Source organism: Dendrobates tinctorius, unplaced genomic scaffold, assembly GCF_039654945.1.
Source record: "Dendrobates tinctorius isolate UK_male_01 unplaced genomic scaffold, ASM3965494v1 ptg000377l, whole genome shotgun sequence".
Lineage (NCBI taxonomy): Eukaryota > Metazoa > Chordata > Amphibia > Anura > Dendrobatidae > Dendrobates > Dendrobates tinctorius.
The window spans coordinates 6728046-6753890 of record NW_027362043.1 but is presented as its reverse complement, the minus strand read 5'-3'; the positions used below and the strand labels follow the sequence as shown (position 1 = coordinate 6753890).

The following is a 25845-nucleotide window of genomic DNA, read 5'->3' as shown; positions in this document are numbered from 1 at the left end:
ATCCTTTCTCTTGTCCATGGTTGGTGGGCGGTTGCAGAGGAAGCAACCTTGAGTGTTACCCCACCACCAATACACCATGGACTTGGACCTCATAGAAGTGCCTGACACATGAGTGACTTTTTGCTGTTAGAAATAGTGCTGACTACTGTGTTGCAACTTTTTGTTTTGATCCACGGTTTTCTCGAAGACCGCAGTGAGGCACACAGTGTGCATTGCAGTTCTAGACTTCCAACCCCAGAAACATCAAGGCATCTCCACAAAAACATTAGCAGTAGGAGTGCAAGTGGCGTAAGCAATTTTCTGTGAGTCATCTCACACTTTTTTTTAGACCAGCCCATGCACCAGCAGAACCGAGTACAAGTCTTGTGAATTTCAATGTTATCAGGGGGAATTTAAACCCTTTTGCATTTTAGTCATCAAAAATGGAAGTGTGGTCTCAGCTCGCCTGTTATGCCTTGGAGGTTCTGTCATGCCCAGTAGCCAGCGTTCTTTCAGAACTTGTGTTCAGCGCTGCTGTTGGTATCCTGACGGATAAGTGCATCCGGCTGTTCCCTGAAAGTGTAGACCTCCTAACTTTCATCAAAATGAACAAATCAAGGATCTCCAATGACTTTTGCACCCAAGTCGCAGACTGTACAGACTAGGCGATTATGTAGTTTTTAGTGTGCTGCATTGATCTCGCGTTATTGCAGTCTGGGACACCTTTGTCGAGGATTCTGTTGTTGGAAACAATATTTGTAAATGTAAAGACTCCAAGTTGTGTCTCCATCTGTTGGGTTGCCTGTAGTAGACGGTGTGTCAAAGGGCTATTATACTGTTTCTACTCTGTGGAAAATGATGCCACTTTAGTGGTGTGTGACAATAATTTTTTGAAATGTGGAGACTCCAGTTGGGTCTCCTTCACGTATGTTGCCTGTAGCAGTAAGGTTCCCAGACCGCCAGGCCAGCACTTACTTTCAGTCAAATCCCTGTGTTACTATCCTATATTTTTCTAGCAATAGTAGTCTATGAAGCTGATGTTTGTGCCACCAGAGTGTGGCTGGAGAAAAAAATTGAGCTGTTGCATGAGGTATCATGGCTCCCAGCAAAGAACGCTTACACCGCTCCCTTACCTACCAGGTCTTAACTGAAACGTCAATTCAAAGCTGTTGACGCATACCCTGATACCTCATGCATGGGCCATGGCTGACTGCTTATGTGCCATTATAAAATGATCTACTGTGGATCAACTACCTATGTTACTATCCTTACGTTTTTCTCTTAATAGTAGTCTACAAAACTGATGTTTTTGCCACCTGAGTGTGGAAGGGAAAATAATTAGCTATTCCATGAGGTATCAGAACTCCCAGCATAGAAGGCTTAGACCCTCCATTACCCACCACGTCTTAATTGAAACGTCAAGTCAAAGCTGTAAATGCTGGACCAGACCCTGATACTGTCACGTGGACCCGTCCTGTGTGACGCGACCCACAGGGTCGGTAACTTAAACAGCAAGACGCGGCACGTGATACTGTCCTGTGTGACACGGCTCGCAGGCCGGTAACTAAAACAACAAGACAAGGGGAAGGGAAACAGTTACAATGGTGGGCCCTGCGATAGGGAAAGGGGACGTGGAGACCTCCTGCACTCCCGTGAGTCAGTGTCCCTAACGCTCCTAACTTTCCCTATGCCGGTTCCGCACCGGGCGCTGATCAGGAACCTGTCGCCCTAGCACACCCTACACCTATCCCTTGCTAGGGAGCTGGGCAGCGCAGGCACTGGCCCCACCGCTGTACTAATACACACTAAGGAAAAACACAAACGGGGAAACACAACTTAGCTTTACTCTGTTGCACTTGTCCTGGCAACAGAGTCCACCACCAGAATGCAGCTCTCCTCCTGAATCGCTGCCACCAAGCTCTGTCAGAGCTACAAGGAAATCCCCTATGACTCCTTCCACACCACAGCTAAGACAGTGCTGCAAGGAATGCTCTCCAGCTCCTTCACCAAGGATGGTTGAAATGAACACTATCACCAACACTGATTGCAACACCTGTGACTCTTTTATAGCAGAACCAGCAATCACACCTGCATTATAATCATGTGCACTTAACTAAAGAAACAAGAGTGCAATGACGCTCACCACCACCGGGGCAAACTTGGAACAAACGACACCACAGTGCAATAATCCTAATAGCCACCGGGGGCAAACAAACCTAAGCACAGCTTAGGGAAAAAAAAGGTTACCTGTGCTTTTTATCAGTCCTGATCCAGCATGGATCATGACAGATACCTCATGCATGGACCATGGCTGACTGCTTCTGTGCCATTATTAAATTTCTACTGGTGGTCAATTCATGCCACTTTTCATGGTGTCTGCCACTAATTTGAGCTGTTTGGGTAGCTTTTTGTCACCTCATAAAGTGTTGTGTATACTTTTGGTTTTGCCCCCCATTTAATTTAATGGGGTCGGATATGTTCGACAAACTGTTCTGCGAACATTGAGACATTCACCGAACCTTGAAAGGTTCACTCATCTCTAGTTAAGAATCTGTGAGTTTATGACATCTGTTTGATAAATTGTGTGGAGCACAGATCACAGTAAGTTCCCCAAGATAAGACAACGTATTTGATAGAACAAGAACATAGACATATGTGAAACTTAGTTCTCAAGTTTAATCAAACAAACGTTTATATATCTGACACCACAAGTGATTGATTAACTTCATGAGGTTCAACTGCTTTCACAGAAGAAGGTGTTACATGCTACGGTTAAAGATGCCACCAAAATGACAAATTCTTGAAAGTCCACTTCCCCGTCTCCATTCTCATCTAATTCTTTCATGATCTTGTCCACCATGCCTGCATCTTTCTGAGTCTATAAAAAACAAAAGGTAGATGAGAGAATGATAGTAGTAATAATATAGGTGATTATTGTCAAAATGTGTGCACTGATATGGTTAGTTTCATTTGAATTAAAAGGGACATAGACTCTGATACCCCTAGCTTACACAGATGTTATGTAATTTTTAGTCATCAGTGCATGTAGTCACAGATATATGAGCACTTTCTATCAGACATGTCACAGAAAGCACAATTTTTTTTTTAGCCCTTTATAATATCACATGCTGATGTGGGCCAGTTGCCATGTTGTGCCGCTGGAACTTAAAGGTGCCCATGTACATTAGATGAATATTTGCTGTGTCTGCGCCCACCAATTTTTTTACCCATTGAGAATATTCATTCTTGATCAAGTCATTTGTGTATAGAAGAATTGGGAGGGACAGTTGTCAGTCAAACAAACATTTGCACAAAAGGTGAAGTATATAATAATTGTAAGTTCAGAAATTAAAAAAAATATATAAACAAGCAAATCATTTGGAACCATACATGTGCCTTCCATATTGGCACTTAGGCTTTCTGACACTACCAAACCACTCAAAAGCATCCAGGAAATTAATTTTGTTAATTTAATTCTCTTGGCCTTCACTGAAACCTGGATTCAGGATTCTGACACTGTGTCCCCTACTGCTATTTCTCATGGCGGCTTACATTTTTCCCTTTCCCTGATACCTGCAAACAGACTTGGTGGTGGAGTCAGCATACTCCTGTCCCCACAATGCACTATACAGGTCATCCGCCCAGTTCCATCATTCTCATTCCCTTCTTTTGAGGTCCATCAGGCTCTTCCATCCCATCTCCCTCAAAGTAGCGATCGTATACCGTCCCACAGTGTCACCCACCCACTTTCTTGACCATTTCTCTGCCTGGCTGCTGCACTTTATGTCCTCTGAATTACCAACCCTTATCCTGGGCGACCTCAACATCCACATGAAAAGCCCCACATCCCCATCTGCATCCCAGCTTCTATCCCTAACCACTTCTCTTGTCCTCTCACAGTTCTCAACCTCTGAGATACACATAGACGGTAACACCCTTGATCTGGTCTTTGTCCAGCTCTGTTCAATCTCCTACCTAGATAACTCACCACTTCCCCTCTCTGACGACAACATTATCTCTTTCACGCTCACAAATCCTCGCTGACCCCAGCACACTCCTACCTATCACACATTCAGATATCTACAAGCCGCTAACCCTCATACACTTACAGACTCCCTACACTCTTCACTGTCCCCAATCTTCTATCTTTCCTGTCCTGATCTGGCTGTACATCACTACAGTGACACTCTCAGGAGCATCGTGGACCAAGTAGCAGCCTTCATCCACAGAACCTCCAAACACGGAGTAAAATAGCCCTGGATCACATCAGAAACTTGATTTCTTCAGCGATGCTCTAGGAATGCTGAATACCTATGGAGGAAAATTCACACACCAGAATACTTAATCCACTAAAAATTTATGTTAAGAACCTACAACTCAGTGTGGCGCCCCTGAGGCTCAGTCGCCACAGAGGTACTGCACCTTCTCCTAAGGTGTGGTGCCCCACCATCCAGGTAAGTTGGAGGCTCCTGACCACGCTCCAACACTCGCACCCCACACAATAGAGTAGTTCAGCACAACCACATTGCGGCTCCTTGCTTAGAGAGAAGCAGAGCACCTTTGGTGGTTCCCTGCTTGGAACACTAGACGTGCTGGGAGGTGGGTGGAGTTCAGAATATATATATGAGTGGGATGGTTTAGGAGGACAGGTCAGTCTGACAGGAGGTCAGTGAGGAAGGAAGCCACTCGGGAGGAGTGGGGATCCCTGGAAGAAGGGATGGAGGAAGGAGTGCTGCAGCTGCCTCAGTGACCTGAGCCAGCTGGCACGGGAAAAGAAAGGAAAGAAGGAGAAGGACGTTGACCTGAAGCCTGAGCTTCCAAAGAAGGGAAAGGACAAGTACAGAACGTAGGCGTAAAAGGGAACACAGAGGACGTGGGTTAGAGGAAGAACCCTGCCTAGAAGTTCTAAGCGCAAGGTCGGGGCCCGGTCCCCGAGGTTGTACGAACGCTAATGGTTCTGCAGCAGACACCGGTGGAGTAGTGGGCTGTAAATGCACTACTCCCATCTAAGACTTGAGGGCACAACAGCAACACGGATAGAGAGCCGGGACTTAGGAGTAGAGAGTCCCCGAAGCAGGCTACAGCTGTCTGCCGTGCAAGTAGAGTTCTTCGGAACATCTGTCAGGAGGAACTCCAGTGTAACACGGTACTGGAGATCTTCACACTTAAAGGCGCTATAGAGGAAACATTCAGGAAAGGCACATAAGTTGGCGGAGTGTGGAAGGGAGCTTTCCATTTTGCCAGGAGGTTGACTGAGTCCCTGACCCGGAGGACACGGCACAGAAGTGGGCACTACAGACTGTGAGTAAAGCTTTGGAACTACATGCCCTGGTGTCCTCCATTCCTTTCTGCGTCCGCCTGCCTGACACTGCTACATCCCCTGCGCCAGACACTTCATCACCTAAGTGTCTCCACATCTACACTGCCCTGGGACTACAGCCCTGCCTGTAGAGGGCTATACCATCATTGCTGCACCACACCATCTGTCCCGGAGGATCTGCATGCAGCGTCGGCTTAACACCTCCCTTGCCGAACACCACAGGTGGCGTCACGAACTATTCATCTAACTACATTCCACCATTCACATCTTCCTATTACTTGGGCGCCCAGGGCCACGGTCCGGGTCACCGCTGCTGTGACACATCCCACTGATACCGGCCCGGTACCGAGTACCCCACAGCCCTGGGAGGGCGACCCACTCAGCCCTTCACCTTGCTAAGCAGACCTAATACACCACCCTGCTGTCCTCACTGTCCAACAACCCAAAAAAAGTTTCAACACCTTTCACTCCCTCCTCTGTCCAAAAGCACATACCCCTATCACAGACATTTGTGCTGATGATCTGGCCTCACACTTTACATAGAAAATTGAGAATATCCATCTGGAAATCAGCTTCTAGCCACCAAGTGCTGTGACTCCCATCCCTCCCCACATCTCCTTTGGCTCACATTTGATACCGTCCCAGAAGAAGTCTCCAGGCTCCTCTTTTCTTCTCGTCCTACTACATGCACTACTGACCCCATTCCAACACATTTCCTCCAGTATCTCTGTCGTCACTACCTTCCTAACTAAAATCTTCAATCTCTCACTCTCCTCTGGTATTTTACCCACCTCCTTCAAACACTCTACCATTACTACATTATTTTAAAAAACCCTCTCTCGATCCATCCTGCACAAATAACTACAGGCCAGTCTCCAATTTTCCCTTAATCTCTAAACTCTTGGAGCGCCTGGTCTACTCCCGCCTTACCCGTTACCTCTCCACTCACTCTCTACTAGATCCATCACAGTTCAGCTTCCGCCCTCTACATTGAAAAGAAACTGCACTCATCAAAGTGACCAATGACCTTCTGACAGCAAAACGTAACAGTGACCACTCTCTGCTCATTCTTCTTGACCTCTCTGCAGCTTTCAACTAAGACTGTTGACCACCACCTACTCTCAATGCTCCATTCAATAGATATTAAGGACATAGCCCTATCTTTATGACCACTCCTTCTATGCATTGTTCGCTTGCTCCACTTCATCTCCTCTTCCTCTCACTGTTGGAGTCCCTCAGGGCTCAATCCTTGGCCCCCTTCTCTTCTCTCTCTACATTGTCCCAATTGGACAGACCAGAGCAGACTTGGCTTTCACTACAATCTTTATGCTGCTGACATACAAGTATACACATCATCCCCTGACCTTACCCCCACTGTACTACAGAATGCCAGTAACTGTCTGTCCGCAGTCTCCATCATCATGTCCGCTCTAAATCTGAAACTCAACCTTTCCAAAACTAGACTTCTTCTGCTCCCGCCGTCTACTGACCTCCTTAAACTTGACATCTCCCTCTCTGTGTGTGGCACCACATTAACACCTAGGCAGAAGGCTCACTGTCTGGGTGTTATGTTTGACACCAATCTTTCCTTCACCTCCCATATACAATCTCTTGCCGCTTACATCTAATGAACATCTCTAGAATCTGCCCCTTTCTCACCATGGAAACAAGAAAAGCCCTCATTGTTGCCCTGATCCACTCCCTTCTGGACCACTGTAATGCTCTATTAATTGGCCTCCCCTTCACTCAACTATCTCCTCTCCAGTCCATCTTTAATGCAACAGCCAGGGTCGTCCAACTGGCTAATTGGTACTCGGACGCGACTGCTCTCTGTCAGTCATTGCACTGGCTACCCATTCATTATAGGATCCAATTCAAACTGCTGGTTCTCACTCACAAAGCTCTCCACAGTGTGGCACCCACCTACATCTCCTCCCTCATTTCTGTTTATCAGCCTTCCCGCTCGTTATGCTCCGCTTTTGACTAACCTCTGCGCTAATATGTACCTTCCTCTCCCGGCTCAAGACTTCTCCCGAGTTGCACCAATACTCTGGAATGCTCTACCCCAAGAAATTAGGACTAACCACAACTTACACAGTTTTAGGCACTCCCTAAAAACACATCTGTTTAGACCGGCCTATCATATTGTCTAATCGAAGTCCTTTTATATATATAGCCCATTCACGATTTATCTGAAAATAACCCTCCATCAAACTCCACTGCACTCAAAAGCACCACAAATACTGGCTGGTGACTAGCTCATGCAGCCTTTATCTATCCCCCATTCCCTCAAGATGGCCGGACCATCATTGTAAATAAGCCCCTGTACTTTGTGTCTTCCCCCACCTGATTGTAGATTTTAAGCTCTCATGAGCAAGGTCGTCATTATTTTGCTCTAATTATTGTACTACTTTGATTTCTGTTACATATGACTTGTATATGAACTGTTGAATTGTAAAGCGCTCCGGAATATGTTGGCGCTATATAAATAAAAAATATTATTATCATAGAATCATAGAATCGTAGAGTTGGAAGGGACCTCCTGGGCCATTTGGTCCAACCCCCTGCTCAAAGCAGGATTTGCTAAATCATCCCAGTCAGATGTCTGTCCAGCCTCTGTTTGAAGACTTCCATTGAAGGAGAACTCACCACTTCTCGTGGCAGCTTGTTCCACTCATTGATCACTCTAACTGTCAAAAAGTTTTTTCTAATATCTAATCTGTGTCTCCTCCCATTTTCCTTTGACCGACATCATCTAACTTGACCCTACTACCATGTATCCTCCATATGAAGATAAGTTGTCTCTTACCTCCAGATACTCCCCAAGTTCATTCTGTAGTAGATCTTTAAGCTCTCTTCGACTCAACTTGAACTTATCCCCTTCCCGGGCAGAGTATGTGTGGAAAACGTTGATAAGGGTCTCCATGGCTACTTCAAGCTGCGAAGACATCTCTGAAATATTCTGGTTGGTGAACTGCACACTCTAAGAACAGAATAATATAGAAGCTCAGGTGAGAGTGAAGGTGGGTAAATGCTCCAGATTTCTTCACAGTAAAATGGATAATTGATAAGAATATTTTGTTAGTGGAGGTGAGAGAAGAGATGGTGCCAAAGGCAACGCCTTGGTGCATGATTTTAGCTAGGAGATATGATGGGAAAGCCTTGCCTATAAATTAAAATGTCTTGGCACTTAATAGAAGTAAAAGAGGAGAAATATCAGTAAGAGATTAATATGTTCTGTTAGCTGGTTAAGAGTGAAAATGGCCATTAGGTGAATGTCAAGCACACTGGATATTTTCGTCTGACCTTATAATGTGTATGGTCTGTCCCGACTGTTCTGCCGCAGCAGAATGTTGGGAGGATAGAAGGCTTGGGCATGTTTGATATTTGTATGTCTCATCAAAGGAAATGGCTTGCTGCTGGAGGGAATTGGCATCTCTTTACCCCTCTCTCCACTTTTAAACAAATATATGCTCATCTCCACTGAGCATGCAAGTGTATGGTGGGTGTTAAGATATATAGATTGTAGCAGAACAAGCGATGCACCAACCGCTATCTAATGTGTTTAGCCAGCTAAAGTTAGGTGATGGTCTCTGATTCAAAGGTTGAGAACTAGTTATGTCTGTGTAGGATGGGGTGTAAGAGGTGGAGTCTCTTGGTAAAGCAAAGACATGTGATCTGTAAGAATGAGATATCAGAAAGATAAAATATCGTAACCTCTCAGATAATAGTTTTGAGAAGAAAACCATGATGCAAAGGTGAGGAGGACAGGAATGGTTGGGTAAAACAGGAATCTCACCAGCCTGTGACTTCTCAGTGGCAGCAATAACTCAGCAGCGGGTCGTGTAGACTGGTCCGTTGTGCCAGTGCCGGTATCCTTTTCATCTCCTGTCTCCACTAGATTGATTACATGTGAAACAAAGACTTCTGTTTCTCTCAGGTATCACTAGTCACATTTCCATATATCACTGTGGACCTTAGATGTATCACCCCGGAGACCACGGAAACTAGACCCTACGTATGTGTGCAAGAAAGGCGGTGCTGGACACATGACTCCAATTGCAATTAGCAGTTTTACAACTTATTAGTGTAGCGCTTGTGGGCGTAGACCCAATGCGGCACGTGCTGGGCTTACCCTGGAGGAGGGCAACTAAGTGTCTATCAGGTATTCACTACTAGAGCGTCTGATGGATAACACACCACAGCACTTCCAGTAGGTTGGTGCACAAGTAGGATCCTATTCTGCTAATCATAAAATATAACTTTGGCACTTGCTTGCATTTCAAAAAAGATGATTTTAAATTTGTGATAGCAGTCCAAAAAAAGCACAAGCTGTTTTGGTCTGTGTTTTGAACTTCATCTGTCGGATTGCTGCTGCAACACTGTGTGGGTCAGCGCTAGAGGGGCAGTACGGTACCTCCACATAGCAATGTTGCAGCAGCAATTTGAATAATGAGGGTCAAAGCAAAGCACAAAACATCTCATGTTTTTTTGGATTGGTATCACAAAATAAAAATCATCATTTTTGAGTGCCAAGTTTATATGTTGTGATAGAACCTCTGATGGTGAGCATAGGCTGGCCTTCTAGTAAACATAAGGTACCACTCCAGGGCAGTAATCGGGACCACAGCAGCTGACTGGAGGGTCAGACTCTGGTACGGGGTACTGGTGGGGGAGACAAAAGTGAGGTCAGACGGTCTGAGGTTGGGAGAGGCAGCACAGGTTCCGAATTTGTAGCCGAGGTCAGGAACTGAGAGCTCAAGATAAATGAGAAGGCAAGCCGAGACAATAACAGGTGAGCCAAAACAGGAATAAGCCATTATAGGAACTAGGGGCAGAGGTATGAAGAGGCTAATTTCAGGTGAGGAATGGAGGGTGGAGTTGCCTGAAATATCAGATAAGCCAGGAAAGCAGATCACTGCAGGGCATAATGGATATAATTCCTGCAGTTTGGCCATGCCAATTATGACTCACAAACTGCAGAGTTGGAAGACGACGCAAGGCACCTCAGAGCAATGGACAGGCAATGGAGCTATGCAAAATGCACAGTGAGTGTGGTGGCGCTTAGAAGGCATGCAAGTGGTTGACATAACCGTTCCCACCTTTACGCCCTCTCCTTTTTTGACTAGACCAAGGGAGAATTCTTTCATGGATGGTAGAAGTGCAGATGTTCTCTGCGGGCTTCCAAAATCACTCCTCTCTACCAAAACCCTTCCAATTGACTAAATAGAATGTTTTCCCTTGGACATTATTGGAATCCAGAATGTCTTTGACCTCGAACAGATCTGAAGGCCCCTCAGGAACTTCATTGGACCACTGGTTTCAGGAGTGTGATATGAAATGCATTTGGGATCTGTAGATTTGCAGGGAGTTGAAAATGGTAGGTCACTTCCTTAAGATGCCTAAGGTTTTTGTACCGACCGAGGTACTGAGGAGCGAACTTGAACGAAGGCATCTTCCAGCAAATAATTCGGGATGTCAGCCAGACTTTATCACCATTATGATACTGAGGCAGCAAACCTGTCTTGTCCTCATGAGCCTTCATCTGTGACACAGCTTTATGGAGGGAAGCCTGGGTCTCCTGCCAGATCTGAAGGAAGTCACTGTATGAGGTATCTGCTACTAGTACCCTAGAGGAAGCAGATATAGGAGAGTTCACTTGAGGATGATGGAAGTAAACAATGAAAAATGGAGATGCTCCAGAAGACTCAAATAGTTAACATCCAGCTCCTCTTTGGACGAATGATCCCAGGAAATCCAAAGTTTCTTAAAACATCTATTTATTTCTACATACTAAAAACAGGTAACAAAAAGGTCAGGCAATTTGAATACACTCATGATTGTAAAAAAGGCATAGAAACCAACATGTTTCGACCTGAACAGGTCTTAATCATGGAGTTGCATCTGTATGTCTGTTTAGAAGTCTTAGTGCTCATACCCATTTGCGAGAAAAAAAAACGGTCCATTTTCTGGACAGAAAAAAAGGACCAAAACTATGCAATTTTCATGCAATTTGTATGCGATTTTTAATCGCACCATCCATTTTACATCCGTATGCAATGTCTTTTTTCTATGCAACTATTTTTCTACGCAACTATTTTTCTACAGTCATTTACAGGACCATTTGCAGTGTTCTATGACACAGAATGGTAATGTATCCATTAAAAATGGATGGAAAACAGACTGTCCGTTTTTTTTGTCTGTTTTTTCTCGCACCCATTGACTTGCATTGGCGAGTCTCATCTGAAAATCGCAGCATGCTGCGATTTTTTTCTCAGTCCAATTTCAGCTGAGAAAAAAAATCGCAAATGAGATGTCACCTATTGAATAACACTGGTCCGAGTGCAATGCGATTTTTTTTTATCGGATTGCTTTCGTCCAATTTCATCGCCAGTGAGTATGAGCCCTTATAAAGAAGTTCAGGGTTCACAGTTTATTTCCAGGGAAAAGGAACCTCCCCTTTCCAGTCCAATTAGATTCCTCATCATCTGTGCTCCATTAGCCCCTGTTCACATTAGTTTGGGCAATCCTGTTATTTTACAACAATTTCATGTTATGAATGGATCACCTCTGTACAACATATAAAAACAGAATCGTTAACATTCACACCATAAAAAATTGGAAAATATATATATACTTTATATATATATATATGCATGCCCTCTATTTCTCATGTTTTTTATATAACCCATAAGAAACAGAAAAACATTCTATAGGTTTATGTGGTACTTTAATGCTGTTTGCTACTGCATTTGTGGTATATAGTGTCATATACACTGCTCAAAAAAATAAAGGGAACACTAAGATACCACATCGTAGATATCACTGAATGAAATATCGCAGCTGCAAATTTTTATTCATTACATAGCGGCATGGGTTGAGAACAAGAAAACATAAAAATGATCAATGTAAATCAAAATTAATATCCTATGGAGGTCTGGATTTTGATGGATACTCAAAATCAAAGTGGAAAATCAAATTACAGGCTTATCCAACTTCAGTGGAAATGCCTCAAGACAAGGAAATGATGCTCAGTAGTGTGTGTGACCTCCACGTGCCTGTATGACCTCCCTACAATGCCTGGGCATGCTCCTGATGAGGTGGCGGATGGTCTCCTGAGGGATCTCCTCCCAGACCTGGACTAAAGCATCCTCCAACTCATGGACAGTCTGTGGTGCAACGTGACATTGGTGGACGGAGCGAGACATGATGTCTCAGATGTGCTCAATCGGATTCAGGTCTGAAGAACGGGCGGGCCAGTCCATAGCATCAATGCCTTCATCTTGCAGGAACTGCTGACACACTCCAGCCATATGAGGTCTGGCATTGTCCTGCATTAGGAGGAACCCAGGGCCAACCACACCAGCATATGGTCTCACAAGGGGTCTGAGCATCTCATCTTGGTACCTAATGGCAGTCAGGCTACCTCTGGCAAGCTGGCAAGCACATGGAGGGCTGTGCGGCCCTCCAAAGAAATGCCACCCCACACCCTTACTGACCCACTGCCAAACCGGTCATGCTGAAGGATGTTGCAGGCAGCAGATCACTCTCCATGGCGTCTCCAGACTGTCACGTCTGTCACATGTGCTCAGTGTGAACCTGCTTTCATCTGTGAAGAGAACAGGGTGCCAGTGGTGAATTTGCCAATCCTGGTGTACTGTGGCAAATGCCAAGCATCCTGCACAGTGTTGGGCTGTGAGCACAACCCCCATCTGTGGACGTCGGACCCTCAGATCATCCTCATGGAGTTGGTTTCTATCCATTTGTGCAGACACATGCACATTTGTGGCCTGCTGGAGGTCATTTTGCAGGGCTCTAGCAGTGCTCCTCCTGTTCCTCCTTGCACAAAGGCTAAGGTAGCAGTCCGGTCCTGCTGCTGGGTTGTTGCCATCCTACAGCTCCCTCCACATCTCCTGGTGTACTGGCCTGTCTCCTGGTAGTGCCTCCAGCCTCTGGACACTACACTGACAGACACAGCAAACCTTCTTGCCACAGCTCGCTGTTATGATTGTGTCACTGAGGGGGAAAGCAAGCCCAAGCTAAGCCACAGAAAACCAGAGAGGTTGGTAACTAAGAGGATTGCAGACCCCTGATCCTATCCACACAAACAACTAGCAGTAGCCGTGGAGCGTGCCTACGATGATTCTAGACGTCTCGGCACAGCTGGAGAGCTAACTAAGCCTAAAGCAAGAGAGGGCAAATCTAAACTGCCCCAGAGCAGACCCCAAAGGAATAGATAGCCCCCAAACATACAGTATATTGTCGGTGAGGCAAGATGAAAACACAAACGCAGGCAGGAAAATAGACTGAGCAAATAATCGGGCCCACACTGACTAGACAGGACAGGAAAGGAAAGACACTGTCTGCAATCACGCAAAAATCCCTGCAAAAAAGTCCAACACGTCTGATGCAAAAAAACACTGAAGTCGCACGACTTCGCCCACTATATCAGCACTCTAGTATATTCTGAAAGCAGAGCAAAAAAGAGGCCAATCTAATAAGGGACAAAAACAAACTGGCACAAGCAGTAACATATGGATGGTGATTCAGCACAGCCCCAGCCGGAGCTGGCTGACCCACACAAAACTGAGATAGACAAAACCAGATCAAATGTGAACCGAATAGCAAATGAACACTTAGCTGAACATGCAGGGACTGAGCTGGAAACTAAGACCTCAGGAGGCAGGAAGAAAATCATCAGCAGGGATAGAGGGAGTCGGCTGTCTTAAATCCCAGTCTGAAACCCCAGATCTCCAATCGTCATCCTCATTATCAGGTGGCAAGCCTCTGTTAATCAGATCAGCTCCATTACCTCCAGTAACCACCAGAGGGAGCCCAGAAAGAGAACTCGCAACCCCTCTGTCAATTTGACCAGCTCCACTACCTTCAGTAGTAACCAGAGAGAGGCCAGAAAGCGAATTAACAACAGTAACCCCCCTTGAGGAGGGGTCACCGAACCCTCATCCACGCCACCAGGCCGATCAGGATGGGCCCGGTGAAAAGCACGAACCAATCTTTCGGCATGAATGTCAGAAGCAGAGACCCAAGAATTATCCTCCTGGCCATAACCCTTCCATTTGACCAAGTACTGGAGTCTCCGTCTAGCCAAACAAGAATCCAATATTTTCTCTACCTCATATTCCACATTGCCTTTAACCAATACAGGGTCAGGAGGCGCCGCCATAGGAACTACTGGCTCCACAAACCTCTTCAACAAAGATTTATGAAACACTTTATGGATCTTAAACGTAACTGGAAGAGCGAATTGACAAGAAACAGGATTAAGGATCTCCAAAATCTTATAAAGTCCAATGAATGTTGGCTTGAATTTTGGAGACGCAACCTTCATAGGAATATTCTTTGACAACAACCAAACCATATCACCCGCTTTAAACCAGGGACCAATGGTCCTATGCCGGTGGGAAAACCGTTGGGCTTTTTCCTGAGAGAGGGACAACTTATTCACTACTTGGTCCCAAATCTGCTGCATTTGTGGCGCCCCTGAGGCTCAGTCGCCACAGTGGTACTGCACCTTCCCCTAAGGTGTAGTGCCCCACCATCCGGGTAAGGTGGGAGCTCCTTTCCACACTCCAACACTCGCACCCCACACAACAGGGTAGTTCTGCACAACCACATTGCAGCTCCTTGCTCAGAGGGTAGCAGAGCACCTTTGGTGGTTCCCTACTTGGAACACTGGACGTGCTGGGAGGTGGGTGGAGTTAATATACATAAAAGAGTGGGAAAGTGTAGGATGAGAGGTTCAGTCTGACAGAAGGTCAGTCGGGTAGGAAGTCACTCAGACAGGAGTGAGGATCCCTGGAAGAAGGGATAGAGGAAGGAGTGCTGCAGCTGCCTCAGTGATCTGAGCCAGCTGGCAAGGGAAAGGAAAAGAAGGAGAAAGACGTAGAACTGAACCCTAAGCTTCCATAAGAAAGAAAGACAAGTAGAGAGAACAGAGAGGATGTGGGTTAGAAAAGGAACCCTGCCTATAGGTTCTCAGCGCAAGGCCGGGGCCTGGTCCCCGAGGTTGTATGGACACTTATGGTTCTGCAGCAGACACCGGTGGAGTAGTTGACTGTAAATGCACTACTCCCATCTAAGACTTGGGGCACAACAGCAATTGGATAGAGAGCCGGGACTCAGGAGAAGGGAGTCCCCGAAGCAGGCTACAGCTGTCTGCTGTACAAGTAGAGTTCTTGGGAACAGCAGTCAGGAGGAACTTCAGTGTAACTCAGTACTAGAAGATCTTCACACTTAAAGGCGCTATAGAGGAGCCGTTCAGAAAGGTACATGTTGGCGGAGTGTTGGAGGGGAGAATCCTAACTTGCCCGGAGGTTGATTGAGTCTCTGGCCCGGAGGACACGGCCCGGAGGCAGGCATCTGTGTGTGTACAACGGACTGTGAGCAAAGCTTTGGAACTACAAGCCCCGGTGTCCTCCATTCATTTGTGCGCTAACACATTCAGCACCGCTACAGCTGGGTACCATTCTCCACACCGCCTGCACCTCTCCTCTTCCATTGCATCCACGCTGTCCTGGGGCTACAGCTCCACCTGTGGGGAGCTACACCATCTAGGCTGCAACACACCACCAGCCCCAGAGGATCTGCATGCAGCGTCAGCCTAACATCCTACTTGCCGAACACCACAGGTGGCGTCACAAACTATTCCACCATTTACATTCCCCCATTTATTTGGGCGCCCAGGGCCACGGATCGGGTCACCGCTGCTGTGACACATCCCGCTGACACCGGCCCGGTACCGAGTACCCCACAGCCCTGGGAGGGCGACCCAACTTGGCGTCACGAACAGGATGACGAGACCCGATGCCATCGGGTTCTGTGTGCCTGAGATTTGTTGGACTTGAACTTTTGAAAATGTGCAGAAGACCCAATTTAATAGACTGTGACATGAATACTAAAAATGGCCGCTGGCGCGGAGAAGAAGGGCGTGAAGAGATGGGAGGTCCTAGGAAAAGAACGCGAAGAGTCTTGGGCCTCCCCTGCCTGAATTACTATGTGACAGCTACATGGCCCACCCCCCGAGGGGTTCGTATACTGGCTTGGTATGGACGCGCTGGAAGAAGACACCGCCGCCGGAAGGAGGGGCAGAAGATGCCAGTGGCGGGAAAGGGGCCGAGGCAGGGAGAACGCCAGAACGCCATTTTGGAGAGAGAGGGAAGGAGGCCTGTAGAGCTTGCGGAGGTTAAGTTGGATCTCCACGGCGCCATGGCTGAAGGCTCCAACTCCGTCTCTGAGATGAACCGCCAGCAGCTGGAGGATGACATCGCCCAGCTGACGTGCCATCTGCGATTGAGGCAGGAGGCCTTATGGAGGCTGAGCAGGCTGCACGCCCAAGAGGGGCCTACAGCACCGGCACCTCTGGACTTGGTACCTTCACCACCGGTACCTGCCACCGCTGCACCGGACTGTCCTCAGGCAGTGCCAGTTTACACTTCCATGCTGTCCATACAGCTAGTTGCGGCCTGCCAGGAGGAGTCACCGGAGACCCCGGGAGCCGTGGCCGTGCTCTCGCCTGGATCTGACGCGGCTGCGAAGGTCCATCACCGCTGGCACCCAGACCAGCCATTCCGGTGGATATCCCTGCAGCGGCCCACCGTCTCAAGCCTGTACCGGAGCCGGAACACCGCTAGGAGGCCCCAGGTATGGCTGCAGCCCCTGCACCTGGGAAGGCCCTGGGGTGTATGCCCGTGATAGCGGCGGGACAGGTCGTGCTGGATCTTGTCTGGGACCCGCATACTAGTCCCAGGGGGGAAATGTCTGAACCCCTAACGGTGGTGCCGCGGGCCCCAGTGGGTAAAAGGTTCTTGGAGGAGGAAGAGAAGGCTGAGGCCTATTGTCAGCAGACCATCCGGCAACTGGCCGCTGAACACCGGGAGAGGGAGCAGCACCGGCTAGCGGTACTAGGCCCGGATCTGGACAGGAAGGAGAATGCCAGTGCGGGTCGCTATGGTCCCCGGGACTTGGCTGGATGGGGACAGGTCCTCAACGTGAACCGTGAACGGGGGTTTGGGTTCATCTCCGACCCCAAGAGGATCTCTGACTTGTTTTTCAGCCGGAGGGACGTGGAGTCTCACCTCCGGAAGGGACACCGAGCGCGAGACCTGCGGCCAGGGGACTATGTCATCTATACCCGGCATGAGGGCTTACGCGGTTGGTACGCGTTAAACATCCGCCGTATACCAGAGGACTTATTGTCCACGTATCTGAAGGAGAAAGTGCGTGTATCCCCACCGATACCAGTCCCCACCTCTGCAGTACCCAAAGCAGCAGCATCTCGGCAGAAACCACCTACTGCTCCCATTGGCCAAAGTGTACCAAAGGTACAGAAATCCCCAAGCTTCACCCCACTGGAGGAGGAATATTTGAGGACTGTAGATGCGTTCTTTTCGTCTGGTAGCAGTTCCCAATCAGCTTCTAGAGCCCCAGGAGGGGATCACCATTAATAACTCTCGTTACCCAGGAGGGTTTATTTGCACCGTTGTGCCTTCTTTTGTTCATCATGTTTTCCCTGTTTGCACTTTTGTTGCCTAGTTTTTGATTGGCTGCATTTTCTAATTTGAACTTCCGTGATCATGAACTTGGAGTGCATCACAAACTTTATTGTAAATAGTTTGCGCCTCTTTAGGTGCCATCTCTTGGTTTTACATAAGGACACTTTTCGAAGAAAGAGTCTACCTCAAAGGACACTGCAAGAAATCCCGGCTGGGAGCGGTGTCCAGCACTTACAAGAATTTTTGAAAAGTTTTACTGTGAAATATTTGATGATGTGTCTTATGATAGTAAATGGCTTTTATATTGAAGTAAGAATGTTTTGATACGTAAAGATGAGAAATTTGAATAAAGAATTAAAAATTTTAGGTGACGAACCAGGTATTTACGGTTGTCGTCCAGAGTCTAGAAGAGGCAGTGAAAAGAAAGAAATGTATTGATGAAGAATACTGAAGTGATAGTGAGTAACAGATGACAGCACTTTGAATTAAGTAAAGATTTTCACTTTTGACTTAGAATTTTGGATAGGTAATTAGGAATTGTTTGTAACGTTTAAGAAACAGTGCCTCTCATATTGGGAAGTTATAATATAAGAGATGTTGTTCAGCATTGCAAAATTTTGTATGTTCCTGTACTGTCAACTTTGTTTATCTTGCAGCCCGCGGACGTGCTGTGTTTAACGGGGGGTTTGTGGTGCCCCTGAGGCTCAGTCGCCACAGAGGTACTGCACCCTCTCCTAAGGTGCCCCACCATCTGGGTAAGGTGGGAGCTCCTTTCCACACTCCAACACTCGCACCCCACACAACAGGGTAGTTCTGCACAACCACATTGCGGCTCCTTGCCCAGAGGGTGGTGGTTCCCTGCTTGGAACACTGGACGTGCTGGGAGGTGGGTGAAGTTAAGATACATAAAAGAGTGGGAAAGTGTAGGATGAAAGGTTCAGTCTGACAGAAGGTCAGTCGGGTAGGTAGTCACTCAGACAGGAGTGAGGATCCCTGGAAGAAGGGATAGAGGAAGGAGTGCTGCAGCTGCCTCAGTGATCTGAGCCAGCTGGCAAGGGAAAGGAAAAGAAGGAGAAAGACGTAGAACTGAAACCTAAGCTTCCATAAGAAAGAAAGACAAGTACGGAATGAAGGAGTAGAGAGAACAGAGAGGACGTGGGTTAGAAGAGGAACCCTGCCTATAGGTTCTCAGCGCAAAGCCGGGGCCTGGTCCCCGAGGTTGTATGGACACTTATGGTTCTGCAGCAGACACCGGTGGAGTATTTGGCTGTAAATGCACTACTCCCATCTAAGACTTGGGGCACAACAGCAATTGGATAGAGAGCCGGGACTCAGGAGAAGGGAGTCCCCGAAGTAGGCTACAGCTGTCTGCCGTACAAGTAGAGCTCTTGGGAACATCAGTCAGGAGGAACTCCAGTGTAACTCAGTACTAAGAGATCTTCACACTTTAAGGCGCTATAGAGGAGTCGTTCAGAAAGGTACATGTTGGCGGAGTGTTGGAGGGGAGAATCCTAACTTGCCCGGAGGTTGATTGAGTCTCTGACCCGGAGGACACGGCCCGGAGGCAGGCATCTGTGTGTGTACAACGGACTGTGAGTAAAGCTTTGGAGCTACAAGCCCTGGTATCCTCCATTCATTTGTGCGCTAACACATTCAGCACCGCTACAGCTGGGTACCATTCTCCACACCGCCTGCACCTCTCCTCTTCCATTGCATCCACGCTGCCCTGGGGCTACAGCTCCACCTGTGGGGAGCTACACCATCTAGGCTGCAACACACCACCAGCCCCAGAGGATCTGCATGCAGCGTCGGCCTAACATCCTACTTGCCGAACACCACAGGTGGCGTCACGAACTATTCCACCATTTACATTCCCCCATTTATTTGGGCGCCCAGGGCCACGGATCGGGTCACCGCTGCTGTGACACATCCCGCTAACACCGGCCCGGTACCGAGTACCCCACAGCCCTGGGAGGGCGACCCAACTTGGCGTCACGAACAGGATGATGAGACCCGATGCCATCGGGTTCTGTGTGCCTGAGATTTGTTGGACTTTGAACTTTTGAAAATGTGCAGAAGACCCAATTTAATAGACTGTGACATGAATACTAAAAATGGCCGCTGGCGCGGAGAAGAAGGGCGTGAAGAGATGGGAGGTCCTAGGAAAAGACCGTGAAGAGTCTTGGGCCTCCCCTGCCTGAATTACTATGTGACAGCTACATGGCCCACCCCCCGAGGGGTTCGTATACTGGCTTGGTATGGACGCGCAGGAAGAAGACGCCGCCCCCGGAAGGAGGGGCAGAAGAAGCCAGTGGCGGGAAAGGTGCCGAGTCAAGGAGAAGAACGCCAGAACGCCATTTTGGAGAGAGAGGGAAGGAGGCCTGTAGAGCTCACGGAGGTTAAGTTGGATCTCCCCGGCGCCATGGCTGAAGGCTCCGACCCCGTCTCTGAGATGAACCGCCACCAGCTGGAGGATGACATCGCCCAGCTGACGTGCTGTCTGCGATTGAGGCAGGAGGCCTTATGGAGGCTGAGCAGGCTGCACGCCCAAGAGGGGCCTACACCACCGGCACCTCTGGACCTGGTACCTTCACCAACGGTACCTGCCACCGCTGCACCGGACTGTCCTCAGGCAGTGCCAGTTTACACTTCCATGCTGTCCATACAGCTAGTCGCGGCCTGCCAGGAGGAGTCACCGGAGACCCCGGGAGCCGTGGCCGTGCTCTCGCCTGGACCTGACGCGGCTGCGAAGGTCCCACCGGAGGCCCCTGCGGACCCGGAGCCACCATCCGCTCCATCACCGCTGGCACCCAGACCAGCCATTCCGGTGAATATCCCTGCAGCGGCCCACCGTCTCAAGCCTGTACCGGAGCCGGAACACCGCCAAGAGGCCCCAGGTATGGCTGCAGCCCCTGCACCTGGGAAGGCCCTGGGGTGTATGCCCGTGATAGCAGCGGGACAGGTCATGCTGGACCTTGTCTGGGACCCGCATACTAGTCCCAGGGGGGAAATGTCTGAACCCCTAATGGTGGTGCCGCGGGCCCCAGTGGGTAAAAGCAGGTTCTGGGAGGAGGAAGAGAAGGCTGAGGCCTATTGTCAGCAGACCATCCGGCAACTGGCCGCTGAACACCGGGAGAGGGAGCAGCACCGGCTAGCGGTACTAGGCCCGGATCTGGACAGGAAGGAGAATGCCCGTGCGGGTCGCTATGGTCCCCAGGACTTGGCTGGATGGGGACAGGTCCTCAACGTGAACCGTGAACGGGGGTTTGGGTTCATCGCCGACCCCAAGAGGATCTCTGACTTGTTTTTCAGCCAGAGGGATGTGGAGTCTCACCTCCGGAAGGGACACCGAGCGCGAGACCTGCGGCCAGGGGAATATGTCATCTATACCCGGCATGAGGGCCTACGCGGTTGGTACACGTTAAACATCGCCGTATACCAGAGGACTTATTGTCCACGTATCTGAAGGAGAAAGTGCGTGTATCCCCACCGATACCAGTCCCCACCTCTGCGGTACCCAAAGCAGCAGCATCTCGGCAGAAACCACCTACTGCTCCCATTGGCCAAAGTGTACCAAAGGTACAGAAATCCCCAAGCTTCACCCCACTGGAGGAGGAATATTTGAGGACTGTAGATGTGTTCTTTTCGTCTGGTAGCAGTTCCCAATTAGCTTTTAGAGCCCCAGGAGGGGATCAGCATTAATAACTCTCGTTACCCAGGAGGGTTTATTTGCACCGTTGTGCCTTCTTTTGTTCATCATGTTTTCCCTGTTTGCACTTTTGTTGCCTAGTTTTTGATTGGCAGCATTTTCTAATTTGAACTTCCGTGATCATGAACTTGGAGTGCATCACAAACTTTATTGTAAATAGTTTGCGCCTCTTTAGGTGCCCTCTCTTGGTTTTACATAAGGACACTTTTCGAAGAAAGAGTCTACCTCAAAGGACACTGCAAGAAATCCCGGCTGGGAGCGGTGTCCAGCACTTACAAGAATTTTTGAAAAGTTTTACTGTGAAATATTTGATGATGTGTCTTATGATAGTAAATGGCTTTTATATTGAAGTAAGAATGTTTTGATACGTAAAGATGAGAAATTTGAATAAAGAATTAAAAATTTTAGGTGACGAACCAGGTATTTACGGTTTTCGTCCAGAATCTAGAAGAGGCAGTGAAAAGAAAGAAATGTATTGATGAAGAATACTGAAGTGATAGTGAATAACAGATGACAGCACTTTGAATTAAGTAAAGATTTGCAGTTTTGACTTAGAATTTTGGATAGGTAATTATGAATTGTTTGTAACGTTTAAGAAACAGTGCCTCTCATATTGGGAAGTTATAATATAAGAGATGTTGTTCAGCATTGCAAAATTTTGTATGTTCCTGTACTGTCAACTTTGTTTATCTTGCAGCCCGCGGACGTGCTGTGTTTAACGGGGGGTATGTGGTGCCCCTGAGGCTTGGTCGCCACAGAGGTACTGCACCCTCTCCTAAGGTGCCCCACCATCTGGGTAAGGTGGGAGCTCCTTTCCACACTCCAACACTCGCACCCCACACAACAGGGTAGTTCTGCACAACCACATTGCGGCTCCTTGCTCAGAGGGTGGTGGTTCCCTGCTTGGAACATTGGACGTGCTGGGAGGTGGGTGGAGTTAAGATACATAAAAGAGTGGGAAAGTGTAGGATGAAAGGTTCAGTCTGACAGAAGGTCAGTCGGGTAGGAAGTCACTCAGACAGGAGTGAGGATCCCTGGAAGAAGGGATAGAGGAAGGAGTGCTGCAGCTGCCTCAGTGATCTGAGCCAGCTGGCAAGGGAAAGGAAAAGAAGGAGAAAGACGTAGAACTGAAACCTAAGCTTCCATAAGAAAGAAAGACAAGTACGGAATGAAGGAGTAGAGAGAACAGAGAGGACGTGGGTTAGAAGAGGAACCCTGCCTATAGGTTCTCAGCGCAAAGCCGGGGCCTGGTCACCGAGGTTGTATGGACACTTATGGTTCTGCAGCAGACATCGGTGGAGTAGTTGGCTGTAAATGCACTACTCCCATCTAAGACTTGGGGCACAACAGCAATTAGATAGAGAGCCGGGACTCAGGAGAAGGGAGTCCCCGAAGCAGGCTACAGCTGTCTGCCGTACAAGTAGAGCTCTTGGGAACATCAGTCAGGAGGAACTCCAGTGTAACTCAGTACTAAGAGATCTTCACACTTTAAGGTGCTATAGAGGAGTCGTTCAGAAAGGTACATGTTGGCGGAGTGTTGGAGGGGAGAATCCTAACTTGCCCGGAGGTTGATTGAGTCTCTGACCCAGAGGACACGGCCCGGAGGCAGTCATCTGTGTGTGTACAACGGACTGTGAGTAAAGCTTTGGAACTACAAGCCCTGGTATCCTCCATTCATTTGTGCGCTAACACATTCAGCACCGCTACAGCTGGGTACCATTCTCCACACCGCCTGCACCTCTCCTCTTCCATTGCATCCACGCTGCCCTGGGGCTACAGCTTCACCTGTGGGGAGCTACACCATCTAGGCTGCAACACACCACCAGCCCCAGAGGATCTGCATGCAGCTTCGGCCTAACATCCTACTTGCCGAACACCACAGGTGGCGTCACGAACTATTCCACCATTTACATTCCCCCATTGATTTGGGAGCCAAGGGCCACAGACCGGGTCACCGCTGCTGTGACACATCCCGTTGACACCGGCTCGGTATCGAGTACCCCACAGCCCTGGGAGGGCGACCCACATTCTCTCGACCGCAGTGTCCACACCTGGGCAGGTCGAAGATTCCACCTGCCCTGAAGAAAATCGAGGATGAAACCCAAAGTTACAGAAAAAGGGCGACATCAAAGTGGCAGAACTAGCGTTATTGTTTAGCGCAAATTCGGCCAAGTGCAAAAATAAGACCAAGTCATCCTGATCAGCAGATATGAAACATCTCAAATAGGACTCCAAAGTCTGGTTTGCTCTCTCAGTCTGCCCATTGGTCTGAGGATGAAATGCAGAGGAGAAAGATAACTGAATTCCCAGTTTGGAACAAAAAGTTCTCCAAAATCAGGAAACAAACTTGACTCCTCTGTCCAACACAATGTTTTCAGGAATCCCGTGCAACTGAACCACCTGTTGTAAAAACAAGGGCACCAACTCAGAAGAAGATGGCAACTTTGGGAGTGGTACAAGATGGATCATCTTAGAAAATCTATCACAAATCAACCAGATAACAGTCATTCTCTGAGAGACAGGAAGATCGGAAATAAAATCCATTGAGATATGGGTCCATGGCCTCCTGGGCACCGGCAGGGGCATCAACAACCCACTAGAATGAGAACAGGGCTTGGACCGAGGACAAGTCCCACAGGACTGCACAAAAATCCTGACATCACGAGATAAGGCAGGCCACCAAAAAGACCAACTCACCAAATCTCTGGAACCAAAAATACCTGGATGACCAGCCAATGCGGAGCAATGAATTTCGGACATTACTCTCTTTCTCCACTGGTCAGGGACATACAATTTTGCCATAGGGCAACATTCAGGTTTGTCCTCCTGAAATTCCTCCAGGGCACGTCTCAAATCAGGTGAGATGGCGGAAAGAACTACACCCTCATTTAGAATGGTAGTAGGCTCGGTCACAATAAGAGAATCCGCAAAGAAACTCCTAGAAAGGGCATCCGCCTTAACATTCTTAGTGTCCGGAAGAAAAGAGACCACAAAATTAAAACGCGTGAAAAACAAGGCTCACCTAGCCTGTCTAGGATTCAACCGTTTAGGTGATTCAAGATAAATCAAATTCTTGTGGTCGGTGAGGACCACAACTTGATGTCTAGCTCCCTCCAACCAATGTCTCCACTCTTCAAATGTCCATATCATGGCCAACAATTCCCGATTCCCCACGTCATAGTTACGTTCAGATGGGGAGAATTTTCGAGAAAAGAAGGCACAGGGATTCATCTTAGAAGTCACCGGATCTTCGGATCTTTTTGAGGCAAAACGGCTCCTGCACCAATCTCAGAAGCATCTACCTCCACCTGAAATAGGAGTGAGACATCAGGTTACCGTAGAACCGGAGCAGAAGTGAATCTCCACTTAAGCTCCTGAGACCAATTCACCACATCAGCGCCCTTTTTGGTCAGATCAGTCAGTGGTTTGACAATACCAGAAAAATTACTTATAAATTTACGGTAGAAATTAACAAAACCCAAAAACTTCTGGAGAACCTTCAAAGAAGTGGGCTGAACCCAATCATATATGATCTTGGCCGGGTCCATTTCAATAGCAGACGGGGGACAAAATGAATCCCAAAAATGAAATCCTCTGTTCCCCAAAGAGGCACTTTGATCCCTTAACATACAGAGAATTTTCCCTCAAAATCCGGAACACAGTCTGGACATGTTCCACATTAGAATCCCAATCACTGGAAAAGATCAAAATATCATCCAGATAAATGATCAAAAACTTATCTACAAAGTCCCGGAAAATATCGTTCGTAAAAGGGTGGAAGACAGAAGGGGCATTAGTGAGCCCAAAAGGCATCACCAGGTGCTCAAAATGTCCATCCGGAGTATTAAACGCCGTCTTCCATTGATCCACGTGCTTGATGCGAATAAGATTATACGCCCCCCTGAGGTCAAGCTTGGTAAACCAACAGGCACTTTTAACTCTGGAAAATAAATCAGAAATCATTGGTCACGGGTACTGATATTTAACAGTGATTTTGTTAAGGGAACGATAGTCAATACATGGTCTTAATGAACCATCTTTCTTGGCCACAAAAAAACCCAGCACCTAAAGGTGATGAGGATGGTCTGATATGACCCTTCTCCAATGACTCCTTGATATAAGATCGCATAGCATCATGTTCGGGTACTGATAATTTGAAAAGTCGACCCTTGGGAAATTTACACCCGGGCAGTAACTCAATTGCACAGTCATAACTCCTATGAGGAGGCAAAGACGCAGACTTACTCTCACTAAATGCATCAGAAAAATCAGCCAAATAATCAGGAATATCATGAGACTGGGGAGAGGTGGAGAAAACAGGAGTG

General features: G+C 47.9%; 1 pseudogene; it reads right to left on the bottom strand.

Annotated features, from left to right (window-relative positions):
- Window positions 1-2403: 2403 nt before the first annotated feature.
- On the bottom strand, window positions 2404-9571 carry LOC141075872 (protein S100-A1-like; annotated as a pseudogene).
- Between the last annotated feature and the right edge of the window lie 16274 nt (window positions 9572-25845).